The following is a 12,857-nucleotide window of genomic DNA, read 5'->3' as shown; positions in this document are numbered from 1 at the left end:
TCAGCATAATCTCTTCCAGTCCTGTCCATGTTGCTACAAAAGTGGGTATTCATCCTTTCTGATGGAGGCATAATACTCCATAGTGAATATGGACCATATCTTCCTTATCCATTCGTCCGTTGAAGGGCATCTTGGTTCTTTCCACAGTTTGGCGACCGTGGCCATCGCTGCTATAAACATTGGGGTGCAGATGGCCCTTCTTTTCACTCCATCTGTATCTTTGGGGTAAATACCCAGTAGTGCAATTGCAGGGTCATAGGGAAGCTCTATTTTTGATTTCTTGAGGAATCTCCACACTGTTCTCCCAAGTGGCTGCACCAACTTGCATTCCCACCAACAGTGGAAGAGGGTTCCCCTTTCTCCACATCCTCTCCAACACTTGTTATTTCCTGTCTTGCTAATTTTGGCCATTCTAACTGGTGTAAGGTGGTATCTCAATGTGGTTTTCATTTGAATCTCCCTGATGGCTAGTGTACAGCAATTCAGACTTTTCTATTGAAAAGAAAAATACGTCTCTTTGCATTTTGGTCAGTGTGTGTGAATTCATTACTAACGCTGTCTTCTTTCTTGAGCAGCAGGCCACAGCTCAACAACTCTTAACATCTTTTTGGGGGCCAAAATGGTATAATATTCCATCTGACAATATGCCCTCTATTTCCCTGCTAATCTCACAGAGTGGCAGAGTAAGAGCCTTGCTGTCTCAAGCCCAGGAACTGGCAATGGCTGCCGTGTGGGCTGAATGGGCCCTTTAATTAGGGAAGTCACAGGGTTCTCTGTAAAGCCTTTCCAAGAATTTGAAAATACATTTTCTTTTGAAAGAGACAGAAAGAGGCTTTTGGAAGTAAGTACTTTTTGAAGATATTTACATCAGTAGTGAATAGGGAGGAATTGAAATGTAAGCACCATTTGTAGCTTGGATTCTGTAGTTTTTATTGTGTAACATGGTCCAAAGCCACCTGCCCTATTCCTTCTTTAGGAGAATGATGCACACACGTTTTACATGGCGGTTCTGGACAGCAACAAATAACACTGGCGAATAGCATTGAAATACAAGTGCTAACTGGCAGCCCCCAGGATGAGAAACACTTGGGCAAAATGGCACTGCAAAGCAGAAGAACATATTTTAAACAGGCTGAAAATGTGCTCTATGATAGAGTTAAATTTGGCTAATTTCATTTGTCCTCAGAAATGCCATTTTTCAAAATCTTACTTCATTGCTATTTTAATTTTCTCTGTCCTGCCCTCATCTTCATTTTCTGTTTGCTCTTAATCCTTTAATACATTCTTCTTATCTTTCCTTGACTGTTCCGAATACTTAATGTTTGGAGAAACTCTTTTTCAATCAGATCTTGTACCTGTCAAGGAACAGTAAATAAGCATAGTATTATAGATTCAATTTTAAAAAGGCTATTTAAGTCACATCAGTGTGAGCCATATTAATATCTGAGATGCTAAGGGACTTTCAGAGGCCTGGAACTTGGACGAGACTGAAATGTCTTAATCCTTGAAATGTGGAAGAGGAAGAGAGAGAGAGCACCTTCACTTTTACACAAGCAAAACTTGTTTGTCCAAGGACACGCAGACCCTTAGAAGCAGAAAGCAAAAAGCCCTTTTGCTGGTTGGGGGGCAGTTTTGTATGTTTGCCTGTACAAGTTTCTTCAGTACCCCCAACAGCTATCCCCTTCAAAATCAAATAGGACTTCCTCTCAAGCACTTGCAAACTATTTTTAAACAAGCCAGAGCTAGGGCATTAAAAATGGGGAATAGCTGTAAATCCCAGAAAAATAGTGTATGGGTAAAACTGCGGATATTTATGCAGTAGTTTTGGTTCCAAACATCCCCATTTCTCAAGGCATTTGAATATTTTTGGTTTACAAAATACTTCCACTTGTTTTTTTAATGTTAGAAGTGTCTACATTTTTATAACTCCTACTAAGGTATCTTATGTTCATTACTGTCTCCATAAAAACTAGTGATTTGGTGGCAGTGGTACGCTTTATGAGCTGTCGTGGGATATGCTACATATTATGTTAAGGCGAGGAGGGAGAAGATGACAAACAAATCATAAAGTTGTTCGTTCTCCTAGACAATTTTACATCTGTTTTCCTCATTTTTTAACATTTTAAATGATCTATATGTTTGGCGAAGTAAGATGTTTGTGTTGCTTTTTCATGCTTGGTGCAATTAAGGACCGTGTTCTTATCAAAACATACGTTTCACACAGTTGTGTGTGTTTTAACCAAACAATGAAGAGGAGATTTGGATGCTTATTTTGGTTATGCCATTAACAAAGTCAGTCATTTCTGAGTCTCTTTCTCTGTTGCAAATGGATAATAATAGCAAGTCCTGCAGGTCCAGGTATAATACCGACTCCAAGATATAGGAGAATGGTATAAAGTTTTTTGTACTTATCAAATTGCCCATGTGGTATTTGAGTTACTGCTGGAGTACAATCCTCATTATAAATTAATACATTGATGTTTTAGTTTGTCAGTTCATTTATGGACATTTGTTTAATGCAGCGTGATCCCACTTGGACCTGACTGCTTTTGGGCTAATTTGGGACAAAGATAAAGGTACATTGTATGTAAAGCTGACTCGAAAGGCTTAGATTTACTTGTGTATTTTGAACTTTTGCACATAAATGATCACCATAATAAAAATTAAAAGAAAAAATTATACATTGGGATAAAACATTTATAATGAATGTGATGACTAAATGATTAATGGCCTCAGTGTAGAAAGAGGTCTTAAAGATTGATAAGAAAAACTTGAACCACAATAGAGAAAAGAACAAAGGACATGAATAGGCAATTCATAAAAGAAGAAAATTAATGGCCAATAAGAATAAAAAAGTCAAATTTCATTAGTAATCAAAGAAATAAGGGCTAAAGTCAAACACCATTCCTCTCGATCGAGTTGGCAAAGATCTAAAAAGATAATGTTTAATTCCTATTTACTCAGTACAAATGGCTGCTCTTGCACCCTTAGGATGGCTCTGAGATTTTGGTGTGCACCATTGTACACACTGTCATTTCCTTCCTGGAAAATGCAACAATAGGGATTGAATCCAAGCTCTGGATTCCGGCACTCCAGGTTCGATTCTCAGTACTACTACTTAGGTCTGACCTTGAAGAGGCTGCCAGTTTCTTAAACCTTCTGAGCTGTACAATGTGGATAATGTCTCATTTGCAAAGTTTTTGTGAAGAGACAGTTAGTAATGCTTCTAGAAGAAAGTAGTGCTTAATCAATGGTGCCTATTCTAGACTATTTTAGACTATTTTCTATAGCTTTAAAGACAAAATTTCAAAATTTGTGTTTTGTAATATAAAAGATTTGACCCTTCAGAATATGTGTTAGATGCAAATAATTGGTCAGGAACTGTCTAATCAGTAAATTTCAGGCTGCTAGAGTTAGGGAACTGCAGTTGATGAAGCTACTGTATTTAAAATGTGAACACTGAACAACTGAGGACAGAGAGACAGAGAAAGGTTCTGATAACAATAAGCAGGTTATGTGTAAGGTTGTGGAAGAGCTTTGGAGCACAGAACAAGAGGACAGGCAAGACCAAGTCAGGAAAGTAACTGGCAACTTATGCCGGGAAGAGCTTTCTCTAATTGTACAGTGAGGAGCAATTGGAATGAACAATTATCAAGACATTTATAGTTTATTCTGTATATGTATAGACTTCATATCTACCAGTTTCATATCTATTCTGCCTGGGAAATAACAAGGCTTTAGGTATCCCTCATCCAAAATGCATCTTTCCCTTATTTGGGGGAATTTTTGCAGAATGTCCGTTGGTTGACTGAAATCACTAGCTAGCAATAACTTCTGTCCATCAGCTTCTTCTCCATGCTGGCTCCCACCCGTCTATACCAGCTGCTGGCAGACTCTGGAGAGGTACTTCTTGTGGCTCTGACATGATGAGAATCCAGTATCCATACAGTGGGTGATGTTTTTGGGGCACCAGAATTAAGCTGGCTCCCAGCAGAAGCTGAGCAAAGAACCTCCTCATCTCAGCCATTCTCATCCAGGTCCTTGAAGTTGATCTACTTGTGCCCAGGGAACAAGTGGACCTGTCCAGGAGACTACAATGGACAATGCCCAGGTCTGGTCAAAATATCATCCTTATCTTCCTTTATGGTTTTCTCACTCCGTCAAAATGTTCTCTCTCCTCCCCCAAGTGTAACCATTTCCCTCTCTCCTTCTCATCCCAAAGTGGTCCTACAGGAGACCAGCGATATTGCCTGTGTGTGGGAGTGTGGTCTACAGCTCAGAGGCTTACCTAGCTAGTTCTAAGCCTACTTAAGTCTTAAAAGGGTCTTCATTCATTTCACCGTGTAAAGGGCAGCCATCCTCAATGTCTGTTTGTCTTTATAAAGTTTTCAGGAAAAGAATCTGCATCCTGATGGAAGAAACTGAGTAAATTTGAAATTAAAAGGAACATTCTGCTTCCTGGGGCTGGCTAACAAGTTTGGCAGGTTCTTACCCCTTCCATCAGGGCCTGAGCGAAGCTTGTTTTGGCCTGGGTGTGCCTCACTTTCTCTATGCTTCTGAATAGGTTATGCTTTCTGATGCTCCGTTTTATCAGCTTACAATTTTCCTCGGATAACAGCAAGCAATTTCTCATTTCCTTCCTCCTTTGATGTATGATTTTTCAAATATTCATAGATGTTTTCCCTGCCTTTTTGTTGTGAACTGGGGTATTTATCTTCAGTCCTTCAGTCATATCAGTTTTGCTATTCTGAGTTCTTACCCAAATGTAATATTACCCAGACTCTAGAAACCTTCAGTTGCTAAAGTCTGGTTCGCAGAGTGGAATAAGAAAGCAAAAGATTTTGGGCAAATGGCCTTGGGCCTTGTAGCCATAAACAAGGATGATATATTCCTGCCTGGACCGGATGCTGTGTCATTTCTCTGAGGTGGAACCTCAGCTCAGGTTATACTGTCCAGTCTTTTTGTTTTTTTCTTGGGTGGAATGAAAACATTAAATTTAGGAAGCCCTGTGTTCTCTTCTGAGTAGAATGGGGTTCACCTGCAGGTGTCACAGGACTGAGAGAACGGAGATGTAAGGAGCCAGCTCCATGACTTTGGGTAAGTGACTTAAGGTCTCTAAGCTCAGTTCTCTTAACTGTAGAAAGCTGATAATTTTGAGGATAACTGAAATGTTTGAACAAGGTTCTGACCACTGGGAGCATATAGTAAGCTCAAAATAATAAAGAAAGATTGCTGCTATTCATCTTGGAACTAGAGAAACTTAGTATTATTATATTCTACCTCTGCTACTCTCTAGCTATGTGACCTTCTGTCAATGGTCAGCAAGTTTTCTGTAAAAGGCTGGAGAGTAAATATTTTATACTTTATGTGCCACATCGTCTCTGTTGCAATTATTTGACTCCGCCATTGTAGTGAAAGCAGCTGTAGTCTATATAGAAACAAATGGACATCATTGTGTTCTGATAAAACTTTATTTGTACACTTGAAATTTGAAGAGCATCATGTCACAAACTGTTATTCTTCTTTTGATTTTTTTCAATCATTTAAAAATATAGAAAAGCATTTTTAACTTGAAGTTCACACAAAAAGAGGTGGTGGTGAGTGGATTTGGCCTGTGGGCCGTAATTTGCTGTTCCTTACCTTAGGTCCATACTACATTTCTATAACTTTTAGTTTCTTTTTGCATGAATTGTGCTGATGTGTATTTCAAAGAGGTAAAGTGCTTGACATATAATGGGTGTTCAATAAATTGTAGTTGTTATAATAATAACATTAATAGTAATAATAACATTAATAGTAATATTAACATTAGAAAGTGGGGACTCATATGCTACTATGATCTATATTTCTCGTTTAATATGGTTACAGTTAAGGAAAAAGACTTCATTTGGTTGCTCTTTCACTTCCCTTATTTTATTCATTTATTTTAGTAAGAAAGTATTGTTATCCAGCGGAATCCTAATAGCCAAAGAGTTCCTTTCAGTAAAGTAATGTGACTTTCTTTAAAGATTAGTCGGTTCCAGTTCACCCTAGGGTATTTTCAAAGGAAAAAAAAAAACATGTTTTTATTTGTGTGGAAATGGAAGTAAAATGTCTTGTTGAATATTTATTTCCACTGATCAACTCAGATAAATTTTCTTTTTAAAAAAATTTAGTTTCAGTGTCATTAACATACAGTGTTATAATCATTGCAGTTGCACCATGGAGTGATTCAGCAATTCCATATATTACTCAGCGCTCATCAAGATAAGAGTGCTCTTAATCCCCATCACCTGTTTCACCCATCCTCACACCCCCAGCTCCCCTCTGGTGACCATCTGTTTGTTCTCTATGGTTAAGAGACTGTGTTTTTAGTTTGTCTCTCTCTCTCTTTTTTCTCTTGTTTGTTTTGTTTCTTAAACTCCACATAGGAGTTAAATCTTATGGTATTTGTCTTTCTGACCAGCTTACTTCACTTAGCCATATTCTATAGCTCCATCTCTGTTGTTGCAAATAGCAAATTTTCATTCTCTTATATAGCTGAATAATATTCCATCACACACACGCACACACACGTGCACACACACACAGACACCTGACGTCTTTATCCATTTATTTATCGATGGACACTTAGGTTACTTCTATAAATTGCTATTGTAAATAATGCTGCAATAAACATAGGGGTGCACATGTCTCCTCAAATTAGTGCTTTTGTATTTTGGGAGTAAATGCCGAACCGGGAAACTACTGGATCATAGGTTAGTTCTGTTTTCAATTTTTTGAGGAACCTCCATACCATCTTTCATAGTGGATGCACCAGTTTGCATTCCCACCAACAGTGCATGAGGGTTCCTTTTTCTCTACCTCCTCACCAATACTTGTTTTTTCTTCTTTTTTTTATTTTAGGCATTCTGACAGGTATGAGGTGATATCTCATTGTGGTTCTGATTTGCATTTCCCTGATGATGAGTGATATTAAGCATCTTTTCATGTATCTGTGGACCATCTGTATGTCTTCTTTGGAGAAATGTGTGTTCATGCCTTCTACCTATTTTCTAATTGGGTTATTTGTTTCTTAGGGGTTGAGTTGTGTAAATTCTTTATATATTTTGGATACCAACTCTTTTTCAGATGTGTCATTTGTAAATATCTTCTCCCAGTCAGTAAGATGTCTTTTAGTTTTCTTGGTTGATTTCCTTTGCTGTGTGGAAGCTTTCCATTTTGATGCAGTCCCAAGAGTTTATTTTTCCTTTTGTTTCCCTTGCCTCAGGAGACCTGTCTAGAAACATTTTGTTATGGCTCATGTCAGAGAAATTACTGCCTGTGCTCTCTTCTAGGATTTTTATGGTTTCAGGTCTCACATGTAGGTCCTTAATGTATTTTGAGTTTGTGTTTGTGTATGCTGGAAGAAAGCGGTCCCATTTCATTGTTTTGCATGTAGCTGCCCAGTGTTTCCAATACCGTTTGTTAAGGAGACTGTCTTTTCCCCACTGCATGTTCTTTCTTCCTTTGTCAAAGATTAATTGACCATATCATTGTGGGTTTATTTCTGGGCTTTCTGTTTGGTTCCACTGATCTATGTGTCTGTCTTTGTGCCAGTACCATACTGCTTTGATTACTACAGCTTTGTAGTATAACTTAAAATCTGGAATTGTGATGCCTTCAGTTTTGTTTTTCTTTTTTAAGATGGTTTTGGCTCTTCAGGGTCTTTTGTGATTCCATATAAATTTTTAGGATTGTTTGTTGTAGTTCTGTGAATAATGCTGTTGGCATTTTGATAGGGATGGCATTGGATGTGTAGATTGCTTTGGTTAGTTTAGATGTTTTAACAATACTTGTTCTTCATCCAGGAGCATGGAATATCTTTCCATTTCTTTGTATCATCTTCAGTTTCTTTCATCAGTGCTTTACAGTATTCAGAGTATAGGACTTTCACCTCTTTGGTAAGTTTATTCATAGGTATTTTATTATTTTTGGTGCTATTGTTAAGTGAGATGGTTTTCTTCATTGCTCTTACTTTTTCTTCATTATTAGAAAATCTGGAATGCATCAGATTTCTGGACATGGATTTTTGTACCTCCTGACCTTAATGAATTCATTTATCAGTTGTAGTAGTTTTTTAGTAGATTCCTTGGGGTTTTCTATATAAACTATTTCTATATAAACTATCATGTTATCTGAAAATAGTGAAAATTTTACTTCTTTCTTACCAATTTGGATGCTTTTACTCCTTTTTCTTGTCTGATTGCTGTGGCTGGAACTTCCAATACTGTCTTGAATAAAAGTGTTGAGAGTATACATCCTTGTCTTATTCCTGAGCTTAGGGGAAAAGCTCTCAGTCTTTCACCATTGAGTATGATGTGACCTGTGTGTTTTTCGTATAAAGCCTTTATAGTGCTTAGGTATGTTGCCTCTAAACCTATTTTGTTGATGGTTTTTATCATGAATGGATATTATACTTTGTCAAATGCTTTTCTGCATCTTTTGAAATGATCATATGGTTCTTATCTTTTCTCTTATTGAGATGATGTATCACATTGATTGATTTGCTAATATTGAACCACCTTTCCATCCCAGGAATAAATCCACCTGATCTTGGTGAATGATTTTTATTAATGCATTGTTGGACTCAGAGTGCTAGTATTTTTTTTTAAAGATTTTATTTATTTATTTGGCAGACAGAGATCACAAGTAGGCAGAGAAGCAGGCAGAGAGAGAGGAGGAAACAGGGTCTCCGTGAAGCAGAGAGCCCAATGCGGGGCTCGATTCCAGGACCCTGCGATCATGACCCGAGCTAAAGGCAGAGGCTTTAACCCACTGAGCCTCCCAGGCGCCCCTCAGAGTGCTAATATTTTGTTGAGGACTTTTGCATCTATGTTCATTGGAGATACTGCCCTATAGTTCCCATTTTTTGTTCTGTCTTTATCTATCTGGTTTTGAAATGAGGGTAATGTTGGCTTCTCAAATGAATCAGAAAGTTTTCTTTCTTCTATTTTTTGAAAAAGTTTGAGAAGAATAGGTATTAACTCTTCTGTAAATATTTGGTAGAATTTACCTGTGAAGCTGTATGGTCCTGGACTTTTGTTTGTTGAGAGCTAATTTGATTTTGTTGCTGGTAATTGGTCTGTTCAAATTTTCTATTTCTTCCAGCTTTAGTTTTGGTAAGTTATATGTTGCTAGAAATTTATCCATTTCTTCCAGATAGTTCAGTTTCTTGGCATATACTTTTTCATAATGTTCTCTTAGAATCCTTTTATTTCACAAGTGTTGTTTGTTATTTCTCCTCTTTTGTTTCTGATTTTGTTTATTTGAATCCTCTCTCTCTTTTCTGGTTGAGTCTGGCTAGAAGTTTATCGGTTTTGTTGATCTCTTCAAAAAACCAGCTCCTGGTTTCATTATTCTATTGCTTTTTAAAAAAATTTTTGGAGGTGAACCATGAGAGACTATGGACTCTGAAAAAGAATCTGAGGGTTTTGAAGGGGCGGGGGTGGGAGGTTGGGGGAACCAGGTGGTGGGTATTGGAGAGGGCACGGATTGCATGGAGCAGTGGGTGTGGTACAAAAACAATGAATACTGTTACGTTGAAAATAAATTAAAAAAAATTTTTTGTTATCATTTATTTCTACTCTAATCCTTAGGGTTTCTTTCTTCCTGCTGGATTTGAGTTTTGTTTGTTCCACTTTTCCTAGCTTCTTCAGGTGTAAGGTTAGGTTGTTTATTTGAGATTTTTCTTGCTTCTTGGAGTGGTAGGCTTTTTTGCTATAAACTTCCCTCTTAGAACCAATTTTGCGGCATGCAAAAGGTTTTTGGATCATCGTGTTTTCATTTTGATTTGTTTCCATGTATTTTTTGCTTTCCTCTTTGATTTCTTGATGGGCTAATTCATTGTTTAGTAGCATGTTGTTTAACTTCCATATACTTGAGCTCTTTCCAGATTTTTTTCTTATGGTCGATTTCTAGTTTCATTGTGTTGTGGCCAGAGAAGATGCATGGTATACCTCTGATCTTTTTGAAATTGTTGAGACTTGTTTTGTGACCTAATCTGTGACGTATTCTGGAGACTGTTCCACATGTCCTTAAAAAGAATGTGCATTCGGCTGTTTTAGGATGGAATGTTCTGAAAGTCTGTTCAATCCATCTGGTCCGGTGTGTCATTCAAAGCCACTATGTCCTTGTTAATTAGATGATCTGGCCACTGATGTATGTCAGGTGTTAAAGTCCCCTACTATTATGGTATTACTATCGATTAGTTCCTTAATGTTTGTTATTAGCTGCCTTTTGTATTTGGGTGCTCCCATGTTGGGTGCATAAATATTTACAATTGTTATGTTTTCTTCTTGGATTGTCCCCTTAGTGGTTATATAGTGTCCTTGTTTGTCCCTTGGTACAACCTTCATTTCACTGTTTTAAAGTTGACTTTGTCTGATAGAAGTTTTCCTACCCCAGCTTTCTTCTCACATCTGTTTGCATGACAAATATTTCTCCATCCTGTTGCTTTCAAAGTGAGTCCCTTGTAGGCAGCCTATAGATGGGTCTTGTTTTTTATCCATTCCAATACCTTCTGTCTTCTGATGGGAGCATTTAGTTCATTTACATTCAAGCAGTTATGGATGGGTATGGATTTATTGCCATTTTGTTATTTGTCTTGTGTTTGGTTTTGTGGTACTTCTTTGTTCCTTTCTTCCCTTGCTCTTCTCACTTGGCTTTCTTTAGTGATATACTTGGATTCTTTTCTCTTTCTTTTTTGCAAACTTATTACTGGTGCTTGATTGGTGGTAACCATTAGGTTTGTATGTAACATCCTCTGCCTATAGCAGAGGTTGGTTGCTTAAATTTGAACTCATTTTGACTCTACTTGTTTAGGTATATGCTGTCATATTTTACTTCCTTTGCTTAGGGAGTCCCTTGAGTCAGATTTACTGATTATATCAGATTTACTGATATTATTACTGATATTATTCTGAGTTTTCTACTTTTGTTACTCTTAATTTTGGTCTTTACTTTCCATTCACAGAATCCTCTTTAACATTTCTTGTAGGGCTGGTTTAATGGCCACGAACTCCTTTCACTTTTGTTTGTCTGGGAAACTCTATATCCCCTTCTATTTTGAATGTTGGCTTTGCTGGATAGAGTACTCTGGCCACAGTTTTTTCCTTTTTGGCACTTTGTTTTGTTTGTTTGTTTGTTTTTTTAAAGATTTATTTGTTTTTAGAGAGAATGCAGGTGAGTGGGTGGAGGGACAGAGGGAGAGGGAAGAGAATCTCCAACAGACTTCCTGCTGAGTGGGAAGCCTGATGCAGGCTTGATTCCATAACCCTGAGACCATGAGCTGGGCTGAAACCAAGAGTCAGATTCTCAACTTACTGAACCATCCAGGGACACTTCTGCTCTTTGAGTATATCATGCCACTTCTTTCTGGCCTACGAAGTTTCTGTTGAAAAATCTGCTGATAGACTTATGGGTTTCCCCTTGTATGTAACTATCCCCCCCTCCCCGCCCCCGTTTCTTTTAGAATTCATTGTTTATCACTGCTTTTTGCCATTTTAATTACTTTGTGTCTTGTTGTGGACCTCCTTAGGTTGATTTTATTGGGGGATCTCTATGCCTCCTAGATCTGAATTTATATTGCCTTCCCAAAATTCGAGAAGTTTTTGCCTTTATTTCTTCAAATAAATGTTCTGCCCCCCTTTGCTCTCTCTTCTTTTGGGATTCCTATAATGTGAATGTTATTACATTTGTTGGAGTCACTGAGTTCCCTATGTCTGTTCTCATTTTGTATAATGTTTCCCTCATCTACTTAGTTTGGTTGCTTTCCATTACTCTGTCTTCCAGGCCATTGATTTGTTCTTCTGCTTCTTCTAACCTGCTCTTTAATCCATCTAGTATTTTAATTTCAATTATTATATTCTTCATCTCTGATTGGTCCTTCTTTTTATCTCCTTGTTAAGGGTCTCATTGATGTCTTCCATTCTTTTCTCAAGCCCAGTGAGTATCTTTATGGTCATTATTTTAAATTCTCTATCAGGCATATTGCCTTTATCTGTTTCATTAGGTGTCTTGCTATGATTCGTCCTGTTTCTTTAATTTTTGACATATTTCTTTGTTTCCTCATTTTGTCTGTCTCTCTGCATCTGTTTTTGTGTGTTAGTGAAGACAGCTACATCACTTGCTTTTAAAAATATGGAACACTTCATGTACTTATGTGTCATCCTTGGACAGAGGCCCTGCTGATCTTTTCTATATAGTTCCAGTTTTCTAATATATGTGATGCCAAACTGAGTACTTTAGTTCCTTCCTTGATAAGTTGCCTTATCAAATGGGTAGCTGAATGAATTCCAATTTTATAAGCTCCCCATTCATTGCATAATAAATAATTTCTCTATTCTTTTTCCTGGGTTCTTGTGAGGGAGCTTCTAAATCCTTAAAATTTTCCAAAGGACAGGAGTATCTTTGTTATTCATTGTGAGATCCTAGGATTACCTCTGAGTTTATGCTAATTCCTGATGGAACCCTAGATGTCAACAGGGGGACTGGCCAAGTTGGAAAAACAACTGTGTGATTAGACATTAAGGTTTTGATTCAGGTGTTATCAATGCCCTCCTGACCTTTGGGGAAAGGAGAAGGGCTGGAGATTGAGGTCTGTCATGTGGTCAGTGATTATCACACCAAAGTTTAGTTGAGCCGTGGCTGGTAATCAGACATTGATGTGCTGGAAAGATCACATGTCTTAAAGACATAGACACTTTTTGTTTGTGACCCTCTTAGATTTTGATCTCTTCATTTTGGTGTTCCTGCCTTATGTTCTTTTAATACAACTTTAATCATAAGTATATAACTTTCCTGAGTTCTTTGGATTATTCTAGTGGACTTATATGTAG

General features: G+C 37.5%; 1 non-coding gene across 1 annotated transcript; it reads right to left on the bottom strand.

The window, feature by feature from the left end:
* Window positions 1–12,153: 12,153 nt before the first annotated feature.
* Window positions 12,154–12,255, bottom strand: LOC116871683. The gene has a single exon (XR_004383480.1). It is a non-coding gene; the product is annotated as a U6 spliceosomal RNA (small nuclear RNA).
* Between the last annotated feature and the right edge of the window lie 602 nt (window positions 12,256–12,857).

This window comes from Lontra canadensis, unplaced genomic scaffold (assembly GCF_010015895.1).
Source record: "Lontra canadensis isolate GAN:19392208 unplaced genomic scaffold, GSC_riverotter_1.0 scaffold1, whole genome shotgun sequence".
Lineage (NCBI taxonomy): Eukaryota > Metazoa > Chordata > Mammalia > Carnivora > Mustelidae > Lontra > Lontra canadensis.
This window is presented reverse-complemented; position numbering and strand designations above follow the sequence as displayed.